The 16004-nt window shown below is 34.4% G+C and overlaps 1 protein-coding gene and 1 long non-coding RNA gene across 4 annotated transcripts in view; both read right to left on the bottom strand.

Annotated features, from left to right (window-relative positions):
- The window catches only part of LOC138707804 (uncharacterized), a 123715-nt gene that overhangs the window by 63188 nt on the left and 44523 nt on the right, over nucleotides 1-16004 (bottom strand). The window lies entirely within an intron of this gene.
- LOC138707803 (uncharacterized) lies at nucleotides 11367-15559 on the bottom strand. 2 transcript variants are annotated; one of them, XR_011334368.1, is made up of 3 exons: nucleotides 15316-15559; nucleotides 14505-15053; nucleotides 11367-14301 (listed from the first exon to the last, which is right to left on the bottom strand). It is a non-coding gene; the product is annotated as an uncharacterized lncRNA (long non-coding RNA). The 2 variants fall into 2 exon arrangements; XR_011334367.1 differs by lacking the exon at nucleotides 15316-15559 and having other exon boundaries at nucleotides 14505-15250.

Genomic DNA, 16004 nt, shown 5'->3' on the forward strand with positions numbered 1-16004 from the left:
GAAATGGAAATATAAAAGTAGGAAATTTATCCTTTGAAGAGCTGGAAAAATTCAAATATCTTGGAGCAACAGTAACAAATATAAATGATACTCGGGAGGAAATTAAATGCAGAATAAATATGGGAAATGCGTTTTATTATTCGGTTGAGAAGTATTTATCATCCAGTCTGCTCTCAGAAAAGCTGAAAGTTAGAATTTATGAAACAATTATATTACCAGTTCTTCTATATGGTTGTGAAACTTGGACTCTCATTTTGAGAGAGGAACAGAGGTTAAGGGTGTTTGAGAATAAGATGCTTAGGAAAATATTTGGGGCTAAGAGAGATGAAGTTATAGGAGAATGGAGAAAGTTACATAACACAGAACTGCATCCATTTTATTCTTCACCTGACATAATTAGGAACATTAAATCCAGACGTTTGAGATAGGCAGGGCATGTAGAACGTATGGGCGAATCCAGAAATGCATATAGAGTGTTAGTTGAGAGGCCAGAGGAAATAAAACCTTTGGGTAAGCCGAGACGTAAATGGGAGGATAATATTGAAATGTACTTGAGGGAGGTGGGATATGATTATAGAAACTGGCTTAACCTTATTCAGGATAGGACCGATGGCGGGTTTATGTGAGGGCGGCAATGAACCTCCAGGTTCCTTAAAAGCCATAAGTATTGTTATTATTGTTATTATTATTATTATTATTATTATCATCATCATCATCATCATCATCATATTAGAGTGTTTGATTAGTATTAAAATATGTTTAAAAAAGAAGTGCATTATATTTTTCTTCTATTTGTGCTTATTGGATTTGTGTTACCTCATCAGTCATCAATTTGTATTTATTTCTACGAATTATGTTACCTAATTACTTTAATTTATCAATAATATTACTCTTCACCAAAGCGAACATGGTTGTATTGAAGGCTAGTAATGTTATAAAATAAATAAACATTACGTTCTACAGTTTAAAATTCCACGTTTTATTGATTATTTTATCCACTTTCCATAATAGTAAATAATCCTGTGTGTTATTTTTAAGAGTTTTAGGGAGCGCTACATGGAGCCCATTTCTTTCTATCTTCTTTTTACTTAGCTGCAGCGTTTAACGTTTACCTCACATGTTAATTTATTAGCTGTTAGTATTATAAATTATTTTATCAATTTTATTTCGTCTGTCATATATAACAACACTGCAAATCAAATTTGCTATTGCCATTTTGCAATGAAGAGAAGCACTTTTTTCTCGTCAATTGGCAAAGCAAAAGTGCTTTACTACAATGCTTTTAAAACACGCTTGGTGTCACTTTCAAACTACGTTCTAAAATCAACTCAATCTATCTACATTTTTAATCTGCCGCCATAAATTTGTACTCGGTACTGTACTCGGTTCAACTGAGTAATGACGTCATAGTAACTGCTCCGAACCGAACCACTCCCTCCCCAGCCCTAAGGTATTGCACGAGCATTAGTACAGTCTGCCCATCGAAACTGGCACATACTAACTGAAAATGTTCAGAACAACTTTTGTTACTTCACATAAATTATACGAATCAAGAAACTATATTCTGGACTGAAATACAAGGAATATGTTAATCCCTCTGGAAATTATTACATTACACAACAAATACTTACTTACAAATGGCTTTTAAGGAACCCACAGGTTCATTGCCGCCCTCACATAAGCCCACCATCAGTCCCTATCCCGTGCAAGATTAATCCGCTCTCTATCATCATATCCCACCTCCCTCAAATCCATTTTAATATTATCCTGCAATCTACATCTCTGCCTCCCCAAAGGTCTTTTTCCCTCCGGCCTCCCAACTAACACTCTATATGCATTTCTGGATTCGCCCATACATGCTAACTGCCCTGCCCATCTCAAATGTCTGGATTTAATGTTCCTAATTATAACAGGTGAAGAATACAATGCGTGCAGTTCTGCATTCTGTAACTTTCTCCATTCTCCTGTAACTTCATCCCTCTTAGCCACAAATATTTTCCTAAGAACCTTTTTCTCAAACACTCTTAATCTCTGTTCCTCTCTCAAAATGAGAGTCCAAGTAATATAACTGTTTTATAAATTCTAAATTTCAGATTTTTTGACAGCAGACTAGATGACAAAAGTTTCTCAACCGAATAATAACAGGGATTTCCCATATTTATTCTGAGTTTAATTTCCTCCCGAGTGTCATTTATATTTGTTACTGTTGCTCCAAGATATTTGAATTTTTCCATCTCTTCGAAGGATAAATGTCCAATTTTTATGTTTCTATTTGTTGTTTCTTCTATAGATATCCATACTCTCTCATTTTCCAGTTCATTTCTGATTTCTTCTGTGTTTTTGTCGTAAATTTGTTTTACGTACACTTTTCGTAATATTGATTCATCTGGAATCTGTCGACCTGTGTATTTCTGTAAGAATGTATGGAGTATGTTATTTTTTAATTTGAAGAGTGGAATGTTGGAAGAAATAAATGCATTGCACAAATCTGTGTTAAAGTCATGCACTGTATTATATGAACCACTGTGCTCTTGCTGTAAATTCTGAACTTTTGTTTTTTCAAGTCCTTTTCTATGTTTATCAGAGTGAATATGACGATCAATATTGAAATTCTTACACCCTAAAATTTCGATATTGCAAAGTTTGCAGAACAGTTTATTATTCGCAATAGCAAACACATTGTCACCATACTTTGAAACACATGCTTTCAGTTTATTATATGTAGTTGGTTTATGTTTCGATATTGTAATGTACAACGTCTAGTAATATGACTGGGCTAATTGGGAAACTTCAAACCTGTGTAACAGAAAAAAAAATAATTACAAAAGTAGTTAAGAAATAATGATATATTGAATGATAAATTTATTGCAAGTACCTTTAATAATCTTTGTATAATATGGAAATGGTGTAATAGTAATGTATTTAACGTGAAAGTAAAATAAATAACTTGTACGTTGCTATTTCCTTCAAACAACTGTACGCTTCTGAGTTTGGTTACTAAGTAAGGGTGGCCTCTGTGTACAAAGTACATGCTATCTACACGCGAAACCTACACATGTCCTGCAACGGATCAAAACATTGGCTGTGTACTTGCCAATCTTAGTGTTCAGAGCTCTCTATGCCTTGCCCTAGTGATGACAATGGAATTACCAAGTATGCTACTCTGCCATAAGTTACTGGCTTCCAATGTTTACTCTAAGCAAAAGCTGCAATTACACAATTTTTCCATCTACTCACAGTAATGATGGAGTGGCTACCCTAATGTATGGCGTGAGGATAATGGTGACGAGGGGTTACAGCTAATGAGTTCACATGTACAATAGATTTGATTATAAATTCTGACAATAGATACCAGAACAAAATATTGGCATCTGTTGGTACCCACGACCAAAATAAGAACAAGATTCTGGCAAGTACATTAAGTGATGTTGCAAGAATGAAGTTAATCACAAATGAGCTGTTGTATGTTGAAATAAGACACGCAACGACAGAGATGGATAGTGTTCATACAACTCTGGAAATCTATTACAAGCAACTCATTAACTCCCCATGTCATCACATTGCAAGTAATAGGCTTGCAAGTCCAAAGCAGCCTTGTATTATCTGAGTAGTTCATTTAACTTTTTCAAGAATTATACAAAGCTAACCTCTAATCTTCAGTCACAGAGGCCAAGGAAAAAAATTTAGAGGGTCCACTACAACTAATAACTGTAAGTTAAAATATACGCCAGATGGATAAATTATGTTCAAAACCACACACAAGTAACTGTGAGAAATCCCACGGAAACGAAAACTACTGTTCCTTTTATAGGTTTAAGAAACAAGTACAATGGATCATTATCAAGATTTGATAAAGCCCGGCAAAGAGAACAATTTGAAATCCCAAACAAAGGAAACATAAAATTTTGTCAAGCATTACTAATTAAGTTCGTATGTTATTTTTAATAGGCCATAATGTACTATACTAGTGGTTTCGAACCTACGGGAGGTCCGCGATTGATTTGAAAGTGGACCGAGTAACCAAGGTGTGTTTTCAAATGCTACTTTATTTTTAACTAAGCTTAAATCTCTAACTTTTATCAGCTTGCTGGCATATATGTTTTATCTCAGACTTCTGAGACACAGAGTTTAACAGGAATGAGTTAGCCTGAGGGGTTTCTCCTGACTTGAAAGTCTTGCATAGCTGTCCGATATTTTTAGTTTCTTCAATTCTAATCTTCAGGGTCCAACTTTAACTGTATTCACTGCTCAGTATAAAATGGAAGCAAATGATAAAGAAAATAAACTTGTGGTCCCGCTGGGTTATCAATCGAGAATTGGATTCATTTCCCACTCTCAGTGACATGATAAACCCTCGTCTGATATCTTTCGAAGTATAAAAACAGCTTCATTGATTGATATTAAATAATTAAGGTAATAGTCTTTCTGCAATGGAAAAAACAATTGTATGAAAAATACCTTCCTGGTGACAAATAATAATAATAATAATAATAATAATAATAATAATAATAATACAGTAAAAAAGGGGGCCACTGGAACTATTAGAATTACATTCTGATTTGAGCTTAGAAATCATATATCCTCAACGTCCCTGTTGCCATCTCGGTTGCATGTAACACTGGTGTATCCCAATGTTCCCCGAACTGCAATACAACGCTTAATCCCATTAGCATCAGCATACTCGTGTGAGAGTACATTATATGCTTTGGTCTTCTTGAAGAACGAACATAGAAGTGAACTTAATATTGAGACAGACTTGCAACTAAGAGTATCTACAATTGATTTTCGCAAATCAGCATCAACAGTCCCACTGACGTTATGGTGATCTAAAAAGTGGTTTAACTATTCACAGTAAAGATATCAAGCATCCCATTGATAACCTTATGTTAAGTCTAAATGTCTAATATCATTTTTCAAAGCAGAGACATGGTGTATAGCCACTGGCGTAGCTCAGTCGGCTAAGGCGCTTGCCTGCCATCCAGAATTGCCTTCAGTTGCGTATTCAATTACCGCTTGTGCTGATTATCTGATTTGGTTTTCTCCGATGTTTTCCCCATCCATAACGAAAACGTCAGGTAATCTATGGCGAATCCTCGGCCTCATCTTGCCAAATATAATCTCGCTATCACCAAACCCATCGACGCTAAATAGCCTAGTTGATATAGCGTCGTTAAATAACCAAGCAAAAAAAAAGACACGGTATAACATAAAATAGCATATATATTTTATTTATGTATTTTAAGAATATATTCAAAAGCTAGATGTTAATTAATATCGCTATAAATTTATTACGAATGTTCAATTCATTACATTATCCAAATGTTCAATGAATAGAACATGATTACCAGAAAAAAATATATATATATATATATTTTGGGGTCTGCCAAAATGAAATATGAGCTTCGAGGGGTTGTGACATCCAAAAGATTGGGAAACACTGCACTATACTGTTGGCTTTATTTGAGGGTCTCTGGGTAGCATTAAAATTAACCCACATCGAACAATTTTGATGGAGCTACTTTATTATTCAAAACTCCATAAAGAACCATGAAGACGACTTCAATGTAGTACCGCCAATTATGGTACTGAAATCAAATCATTATAACACGAACTCCCCCGGTGGCTGAGTGGTCAGAGCTCCGGCCTGTCACACAGGCGGCCCAGGTTCGAGACCCGGTCAGGTGTGCGATTTTTCATTGAAAAATCGGTGGTGACAATTTTGCCGGAGAAGGTCGTGGTTGGGCTTTTCTTGGGGTTCTCCCATTTTTGCCCATATTAGGCATCTACATCATTCCAACACCATATCGTCATTCCATAGCATTCCCCGATCACTGGCTGGTGACACATGGAGGAGGCTGGTCTAGGGACGAAGGGATTTGTCTACTCGAAACCTGGGTATGCAGCGATCCTTAGTGTAGTCAGCCAGTGTGGGTTTGGGAATGCGCCTAGCTTGAGGGTTAGCGCAATATATCGTAACAGGTCGCAGTGCTGGGCCATAGTCCCCCCTCCCATAAACTCCATTCCAGTCCATTACAACATGATGATTAATATAGGGCTGTTTCATTTTCTGTATCATTATTTCATTTTTGGCAAGCATAATTATGCCTTAAAATTGTGCTTCACGAGCACTTACAGTAAATTATAAATTATAAAACTATGGTATGATATTATGATCTAAACATACTGAATTGGCTCACTAAATTATCTACATAAGAAAAGGATTCAATTACGGCTTTTACATGCTCAATTAATTGTTACAGAAGTATAGTCAAAATTATCAATAAGATCTTGTCATTTTAATAGGCTGCACAGATATAACGCTTCTTCTTATGAACAAACATATTTTGGGATAATTATTCCATCTTTAGTGTTCTTATCATTATTATTAGTTACATCGTGTGAAGTCCATGGTTTTCTATATCATTGTAACCTTATGTTCATGTTAGGTTTACACTCTTGCAATTCAGTTTTTATATTCACATGCTAAATAATCATCATACAAACTCATTATTTATATATTAATAAATAAACAACATATTAATCCAATAGAAAAAATAGTATAATCGTGGAAACTAGTATCGTGCATTGCAGGTGCTATATTCGGTTCAAGTTTATTGAGTATGGAGAAGTTCAATATTCGCCGATGTTCGCTCTGCAGAAGGTAGCATGCCATGTTTGTTCGGCCTTGTTATGAAAATATTCACTGTCCTCTATTTCCACTCCTTCACCTTTTAACCACTTAAGGATTTGACCATACATCTTGCGATTAGTTTTTCATATAGCATAAGACGAATATTGTAATATCTTGGTTTCTTACTTGTCTCTTTCATGTTTGAACAATGCAGGAGACTAGTGAAAACATCAGAAATGAAATTCCTGAGGTATGTTTCTGGAAACACCCTCAAAGTTCAAGTCACATAATTATAGTCATAAACAAAATTTTAAAATATTCAATCTAAAGTAAGAACTAAAATATATATAAGGTACTTATTTAGTACAGGTACCACCACATCGTACTTATGCACACAGAAGAAATAACCAATGAATAATGCATTTCAAACCAACGGGATTACTAAAGTTGGAAGACTATGAAGATGTGAATCCTTATGAGCTAAGGAGTTCATTGGCCTATTATGTGGACCCCACCGCCGCCGCCGCCACCGCCGCCGCCGCCGCCACCACCACCACCACCACCACCACCACTACCATAGTCATTCTTAATATCATTTCTATAATTTATTTTAGGAATTTCCAGCACAGGTTTTCGATCAATGTTTGGAGCAGTGTAATAACAGATTTTCATATTGGTCCTTCATGCTTCCTCCTCATTTGACAGGTTCAATATACCAACAGTTTTTGAGGAATGATTTGCCTAAACTTTTAGGGCAGTGATCGGCAGGTTGTGCATCTGTGATGTCGGAGCAAGGTCAGACTAGATGAGCACCTGAAGAGAAGCACAGCAATTGCGCAGCGGCAATCTATCACAGTTGTATAATGAGTGGTTCAGGGGAATTGTTTAAGTTCTACTTTTATTTATACGTTGTATTGTATCTATACATGATGACCTGTACGTAATGTCATTAATTTCAGGGGCTTATTCTTTGAAATATTTCAAACAAAAAGTTAAATCCAATTTTGCTCCTTTTTACTTCCTTCCGCCGCCACCACCACCATAGTCATTCTTAATATCATTTCTATAATTTATTTTAGGAATTTCCAGCACAGGTTTTCGATCAATGTTTGGAGCAGTGTAATAAGAGATTTTCATATTGGTCCTTCGTGCTTCCTCCTCATTTGACAGGTTCAATGTACCAACAGTTTTTGAGGAATGATTTGCCTAAACTTTTAGGGCAGTGATCGGCAGGTTGTGCATCTGTGATGTTGGAGCAAGGTCAGACTAGATGAGCACCTGAAGAGAAGCACAGCAATTGCGCAGCGGCAAGCTATCACAGTTGTATAATGAGTGGTTCAGGGGAATTGGTTAAGTTCTACTTTTATTTATACGTTGTATTGTATCTATACAGGATGACCTGTACATAATGTCATTAATTTCAGGGGCTTATTCTTTGAAATATTTCAAACAAACAAGTTAAATGCAATTTTGCTCCTTTTTACTTCCTTATCGAGATAAAAATTATTGTATAGGAAATATTTCATAGGATTTTTGTGAAAGCCATTGGTTTAATTCCCAATATGCTCATTCAGTTTAAGAGAGCAGTGTATTATGATTAATAATTGACTCAAAGAATTTTAGTTTTGTCCTTTAATTGTGCAGAAATTTGATCCGAACAAATGTAATATTGTAAATTTCCTTTTGCTGAACGAAAAGTTACATTTCTTCAGATCAAATTTATACACATTTAAAGGACAAAACTAAAATTATTTCAATCATTTGTTATTATAATACACTGTTCTCTTAAACCGACTGAGCATATTGGGAATTAAATCAATGGCTTTCCCAAAGTATGCTAAGGAATGTTACATATAAAAACCATTTTTGCCTTGAAAAGGAAACAAAAACGAGCAAAATTGTATAAAATAATCGTATGCACGAAATTAGATATAGGCCTACAGGTCGTCATTGTAGAGTTCAGTATTGTAGCTCATCAGCTATTCTTCAGCCTCAGAGCTCTGGATGCCGATGTTCTTAAATGAGAGCACGACTGCTCTGAGGGATGATGTCACAGACCACTGATTTTGTTGATCACTGGCTTAAAGTATTTATTTCTATATTTGTATCCTTATAGCAGTTTCAGAGTCTCATTTATATATGCGAACGCTTCTGCAGATGGCTGTATTATGAATTTCATGTTATTGTAAGTACATTAAATTGATTACAAACCAAAATATTTTCTTACATTGATTTATCACAGTTGTACAGTTTTGTTTTCGTACAAATGTATTGTAATTGTACTGTTCTCATACTATCTCAGAAGAATGGATTGCACTCTGTCAGTGCATAGGCGCCATATGCCATTGTTCAGTTGAACCTTCTCTCCATGCTGGTGGTCAGTATGTAGAGTTTGCCGAGCAAAAGAGCATGGCGGCTCCGTGGTGTGACGTCATAGAGCATGGAACATGCCGGCCACTGTTTTAGAGGGCGTCTCTTAGGAGATGAGGAGAAATTTGTAGTTCCTCCAAGATGATGCACTTCCCCAGATCACTCATCAACTGCATCAGAACTTAAAAAGGCATCCATTCCATGCTCATCGGTGTGACATTTGTACTAAATTTTTTCAACTTCAGAGTGTAGATTTTAGTATTTAAATCTCATTAAGAATTGAAAATAATGAAAGTTATAGTAAGTATCACATATTAGTCTATAATAAATAATCGTGAAGTAAAAGTTGTAAATATCTTCCGATATGTTACACTTTAAAAATACATCGTGTGTGTGACAGTATTTGGACAACAGATAGTGTGTTAATTTATTAAGAAACAGATTTCTGTGAATCAGAACAGGATTCCTTATATATATATATATATATATATATTTACTATGGGTACTTCACTGTTCGTCATTCATACATTTTAGCCAGTTCTGTAGACCAAAGTACAGACAGTCATTGCCCAGGGTGTGTCTTAGGAGGCTGGTCTATGCTACACCCGCAATGAGATGAGATGAAGATGGAGATTTGTTGAGTTACCGCAGGGAAACCAGAGCTCCTGGAAAAAACCCCTGTATTACCTGGACCATGGGCTTCCCAACACAAGTCATAAATCGGAGATATGCTAGACACAGAACCCAGGTCCAAAGAATTACGAGTTCACTGCTCTAGGCATTGGTCCACCATGGCAACAGAATAGGATATATTTGTAGCAATTTATTTATCTGTAAGGCAATGCATTCTAAACGCACTAGTCCACACCTGTGGAGTAACGGTCAGCGCGTCTGGCCGCGAAACTAGGTGGCCCGGGTTCGAATCCCGGTCGGGGCAAGTTACCTGGTTGAGGTTTTTTCCGGGGTTTTCCCTCAACCCAATACGAGCAAATGCTGGGTAACTTTCGGTGCTGGACCCCGGACTCATTTCACCGGCATTATCACCTTCATTTCATTCAGATGCTAAATAACCTGAGATGTTGATACAGCGTCGTAAAATAACCCAATAAAATAAATAAACGCACTATTAGTGTCACTGATATTTATACTTTAACTCCCTATCCACTACAGCTCAACTTCCACTCCAGCGAAATCTCACATATCTAGGAATACCCTCACCTCCAAACTCTTCTGGACCAAAGTAGCTAAAGAAAGCTGAAGGAAATATAACCCAGCCACCAGAGCAATAAGTCACCTAAGTGGCATCAACTGACCATGCTGTACAGTAGCATGCAAATTAATCCGAACACAACATATTTTTACATTTTCTGTCATTGCTGGCCTCACAGCTGCTCATACTGCTTTAATTGACATCTGTAGTACCTGTAATTCCATTGTTGAAGGTCTGTCGTTATTATTTTTTTATAATATGTGACATTTTGCCTGTTGTTTTGTACTTATAAGCATTTCAGTTGTGTTGAAGACTTAATACTGCAATCCTGTGTACATTCTGTCGTCTTCACAAATGGATACAACCCCACTATAGTGAGGATCACGTAAGTTCAGTTCCCAAACAGCAAATATTTCCGCCTTGTCAGTGTTGCCAACTGTTACCAGATATCACCACATGTAGTAAAATCACGATCCTATGTACTGAATGACTTCTTTACTCACCGTACTTTACCTTAATGTTGGAAGGTTATTCTAAATAGTTTCAATAATAATGAGAAATGTATTGCTATGTTCTATTCTTTTATTCCTTTACATTATTATTAGTATTAGCATTAATAGGTTACTAGACGTAAATATACAACAAAGTATAGTATATAAAACAAAGTATAGTATATAATATTCAAGAATCAAATCTGTTCCAAGACCAATTAAATTATTGTCACTTCACTTCAAAGATTCCAGCGTACATATACTGTACTTCCTAAAGGTAGATAAATTAATAACCAATTGACTTTTGGTTGGAATTCGAATGAACTTCTGATTATCTTTTGAAATTAGTAAGGAAATGGATAATACAACTAGGCTAAAACTGAAATAATAATAAATCAACTTACAAAAATAATTTTGGTCCTTAAAAGCCGTAAGTAATTTCACTTCTAGATACCTTTTTAAAGATTTCATTTGTTTGTAAATTGCTTAATAATGCTACACTTACACTTATTATTTCTGCAACTCCACGTCTGTCATTGAAAAAATGTATGATACATAACTGTGAAGTCTCTTTTTGGCTCTTGTGTCCTAAATTTAAATAAGAAAAAACAAATGATTCAAGAAATGTGAGCTGGTGAAAATTAAATACTCAATTAATAAAATAATTACTACCAAAAGAATATTTTATTAATTCTATACAAAAGATGGATTACACAGAACAGATGGCTAGAAATCATAGATTTATACACAACATACAGCATGAAACGATCATCAAAAAATGCTTTTTGTACACAATAACATCTTTCAAACGAAGTGAAATAGCCAATAAGTTCAATAAATATTATGCTAAGAAGTAATAACTATAATTAATAATTATCTACAAGCTGTGAAAGGGAATAAAATAGTATATTGTTGAAATTAGGGGGTTATGGTTTATTACGTGTATTTATAATTTTAATTACTTTTTCTACATTTAATTATATTTTAATTTCTATTAGATTAGTTGGTGGTGTGGTTGTTAGTTTTATCTGTGTACGTCAGACTATTAAGGAAAAACTGAAAGAAATATTAAATCTACTATCTACTTCATATAACAATATTTAATCAAGAACTGAATATTACTATTAATTTAATAACATAAGACCCAAAACATCTCCAAGTCCAGACAATACACATGCTGATTTTCTTAAACATGTTGGCAAACAAGCAAACTCACTACTTTTATCTTGTAATCTCATCTAAAATACAATATCTGTCTGGAGAAAATCTATCATAACATCAATTTTGAAAAGCAATTATTCAACTAATATATTTTCGAGTTATCGACAGATACCACTTACTAGTATGATAGCCAAAATTATGGAAGAGATGATTTCATAGATTGAATTGGTTCCTGGAATCTAGTAACTAACTTTCATTTTATTGGGTTGACTTTAGAGAATTGCATTCAGCAAATGGACAGATTTTAAATTTTTGTCAAGATATTAAAGATATTTTAAACAGAAAACAAAACAACTTAACAATTTTAATTTATTTTCAAGGATCATATGGCTCTGTAGATATAAATCACTTAAGAAATTGCAAACTTAGGGTGTCCATGATAAAGTGTTACACTGGGTCAGTGACTTGATTATTTGATTCATTGTCACAAATATGTAAATAGAGACAGATTCATCTGGGCTTCCCACATTGTTGTTTTCAGGAATACATTTTCCAATATTAATGTCGATGGTCTAACTAAAGAAATAGATCTTATGATAATCTCATCATTTGCAGATAATATGGTTGTCTAGAACAAAAAATCACAGTCCACAAATATTAATAAACTGAGCCAAAATCCCAACAGACTTTTTGTCTCTACTTGGAGAACTCAAACTTGCTCAATTAAGGGAAACTTTACTAATAAAACACAATCCCAAGTTATTTCAAAATGAATAGTATATAAGTTAACTTTAACAGATGATGTTAAGAAATGTGATACTTCTCCAGACATTTTAAAAATCATTAGAAACGATAAATGATCTGGTCAGTGAGTGACTACATACAGTATTTTTTATAGATGGATCCTGTTTACCAAGCCATAGATGTAGTGGTTTTGTAGTACAATACCAGTATATTCCCTTTTACAGGGAATTATATTCAAACACTTGTTTGCCCCATTTTAACCGTGACAACGCTTTTTAGCTTTTTAAACATTCTGGTTATTGTATTGTGTTTGTGTTTAGTGAAAGATTTTAGATAAGGGCGCAAATAGCCATAGTAGCTGACGCGCCCTTTTTAAACGCCACTAACTAACTAACTAACTTCAAACACTGACTAATTTTGATAGTGAAAATTTAGATACACTTTTAAGCTTACAAAATCTCCAGTATCGACTTCATAAATCTGAGAAGGCTGTCATACTATCAGATTCAAAATCAGATGTTCTTGCTGCAGTAATGGACGTAACAGCATGAAATCTCAATATTTTACAGTGTTTTAATATTTTAAGCAAAATGGTCGAATTACATCGACGACTGGTACTTCCGTGGATCCATGAACTTTATGGAGTGGGAGGTAATGAGGTAGCTGAAAGGTAGCAAAATTACTGTAAGGTTATCTATACCTGCATCTTACCACACTGTTAAAAGAATAACAAGATCAGAACATGACAATGTGGTAACAAAAATCGGAATGATTCTAAAGCAAATGAAAAAATTGCAATAGGCCATCCGGCATCTGCTCCACGATGGAGGAAAATCCTCAGAAGAAACCAACTAATCAGACCAAATGGGGGATCCAAACTACCCTCGAGTGCAGCTCTGAATTTGCAGGCCAACGAGTCTACCGACTAAGCTACATTGGTGGCTCCACTAAAAATATGAAGTACATGGCACTCAGATTATTAAATTGACAAACCTAAACAATTATTCATCAGTTAAGCTATAAAATATAATACATAGCAAGCAAGTTAATTCAATTTAAAAGTATAAACAATTCAATCAGTTGAAATATACAGAAACTGATAATAAATATCATGCAAATTACTTCACATTACAAGCATAAACAATTCATCACTTGTGGTATACAGCCTACTATTTAATTTACAGCACATACAATTCATCAGTTAAGCTATAGACCTACAGTCTACTATTCAATTTACAGCATATATAATTCATCAATTAAGCGAAACAAAAATATAGTACAATACATAGTAAAAATAATACACCTAATTTAATAACTGAACTTCTATGAAAATCTACAGTGGCAGTACTCATATTATCACAGGCCATGATTGTCTCAAATATTTACAAAGAACTGATATTTCAGAATCTCCCCATGCCATTTCTGAAATCTCAATGAAGATATGGATCATTGTCTTGACTGTTTAACTTTACACAGCTTTCAATCATCTGGTTAAATATTGGAGTGCAAGATAACAAATGACATCAACTGCTGAACACTTGGTATCAATCAACCAACAACTTCATTACATTAAAGGGGAAAAAAAACTGAAAGAATTAAGTGTATATAGACACAACACATAAGACAAGGCCGCTTCAGAACAGTAATTGGCAAGGCTCTGTTGTTTTAGGATTCTTATGTAGATTCAATTTCACCTGAAAGAAAAAAGTAGCATCTATAAGTAGTAGTAGTAGTAATAATAATAATAATAATAATAATAATAATAATAATAATAATAATAATAATAATGACTGTAAAGTATGGAAATTAATATTGCAATGTAATATCAAAAGGTGATTTCACACCATCAACTCTTATCATTTAGTACAACAAATCTATTATATTCAGTTGCAATCACCAGTAGCTGTTCTTTCCTCCATTTTGTTGTTGGCTGATTTTTCACAAGTCTGCTATGATATGCAGCACTATCCATGACAATAACGCATTGCCCTAATGTTCTCAGGTCAACAACTGTGTTTGCACCCACTTCTCAACTACAGGGCTATTCATAGCACTATGGTAGTCCTGACTTTTCTTTCAATTGCATGAAAAAATTAAATCAGCACCTGCAATAAAAATTATACCTGGGCATATAATTACGTCACATGAATTCACAGCATTTAAATAAAGAAAATAAAACATAACATAACATGACATGAGATCCTCTTTGGTGAAAGGCTTTCCCACGTTTTTATTTAGTCACCAATTTTTATATTTTATACCCTGATTTAAAAAATTACTCTTGCCAAATTTATGTAAAATATAAATCAATATAACTTACCGAGTATAAATCCACCTTTCGTTCCGGCATCTAATCTTCCACCCTCATTTGTTGGTCTATGAATAACACCATTCATGTCACTGGAAACTTCACCTGGTTTATTTCATGAATAAGTGGGTGATCCTACTTTAAAAAACAGAGAGAGAAAAGCAATTCACATTGACACTCTAAGAGACACAAAAATTTTAAAGACAGGAAAACCGTTCAAGAATTTTATAACCAACCTCTAGTTATAATATGAAACTATTAATTGCAAAACATCTTGTTCCCACCTGAATTCATTACTAGTAGCCTATATTAATTGCAATTTCATATTCCACATAAGTGTTAATCTATTTGTTAGTAAAAAATTCAATCACTCAATGTCTCACAATACATTGAAATTTACCATTCATAAAAATCCAAGTCTCATCCAAGAATACTACGGGTTTAGGGTTCTCACGATCCACATTTCTTATATATTCTCTTAAAAACGAATAACATCACTTTCTCATACATGTGTATAAGGATCCCCTTTGCTCCATAGAAATTTAATGTCTTTCAAAATTTTTTTCACCGATGATAAGGATACTCTAAATAAATATGTTTCATAATCATCATTCATATGTTCCAGAACTTTTGCTGCTGTTAGTACTTCCCCTGTAACAGTAAATGAAAATTATGCCATATTTTTATACATAGGCCTATGACTAATATCAGAATTACATTGCATAAATCAACACAATAATTCCTGTAACTTCCCTACCTTTATGTAACTTGTCATAAATAAATCTCGCAATTGCATCTTTCGTAAAATCATCAGCATCAGTCACTGGATGTTTACGTAGTCTATGTTTTCCTGGTGTCACGAGTGGGGTCCCCTTGTGTGAATTTATCACTTTCGTGGCTGTAGTTAAGCCAAGCTGTAATAACAAACAATAACATAACACTTCTAAAAATTGTTATATCATAAAATTCATGCATGATACCAACATTTACAGCTATATGAATAGAAAATGATCAACATGTTAGGTTGGGTCTACGATAGGTTTAAGTAGGCTAATATTTAGGTAATTCTCCAGAAAAGCAACACCAAAG

Source organism: Periplaneta americana, chromosome 10 (assembly GCF_040183065.1).
Source record: "Periplaneta americana isolate PAMFEO1 chromosome 10, P.americana_PAMFEO1_priV1, whole genome shotgun sequence".
In the NCBI taxonomy this organism is placed as follows: Eukaryota; Metazoa; Arthropoda; class Insecta; order Blattodea; family Blattidae; genus Periplaneta; species Periplaneta americana.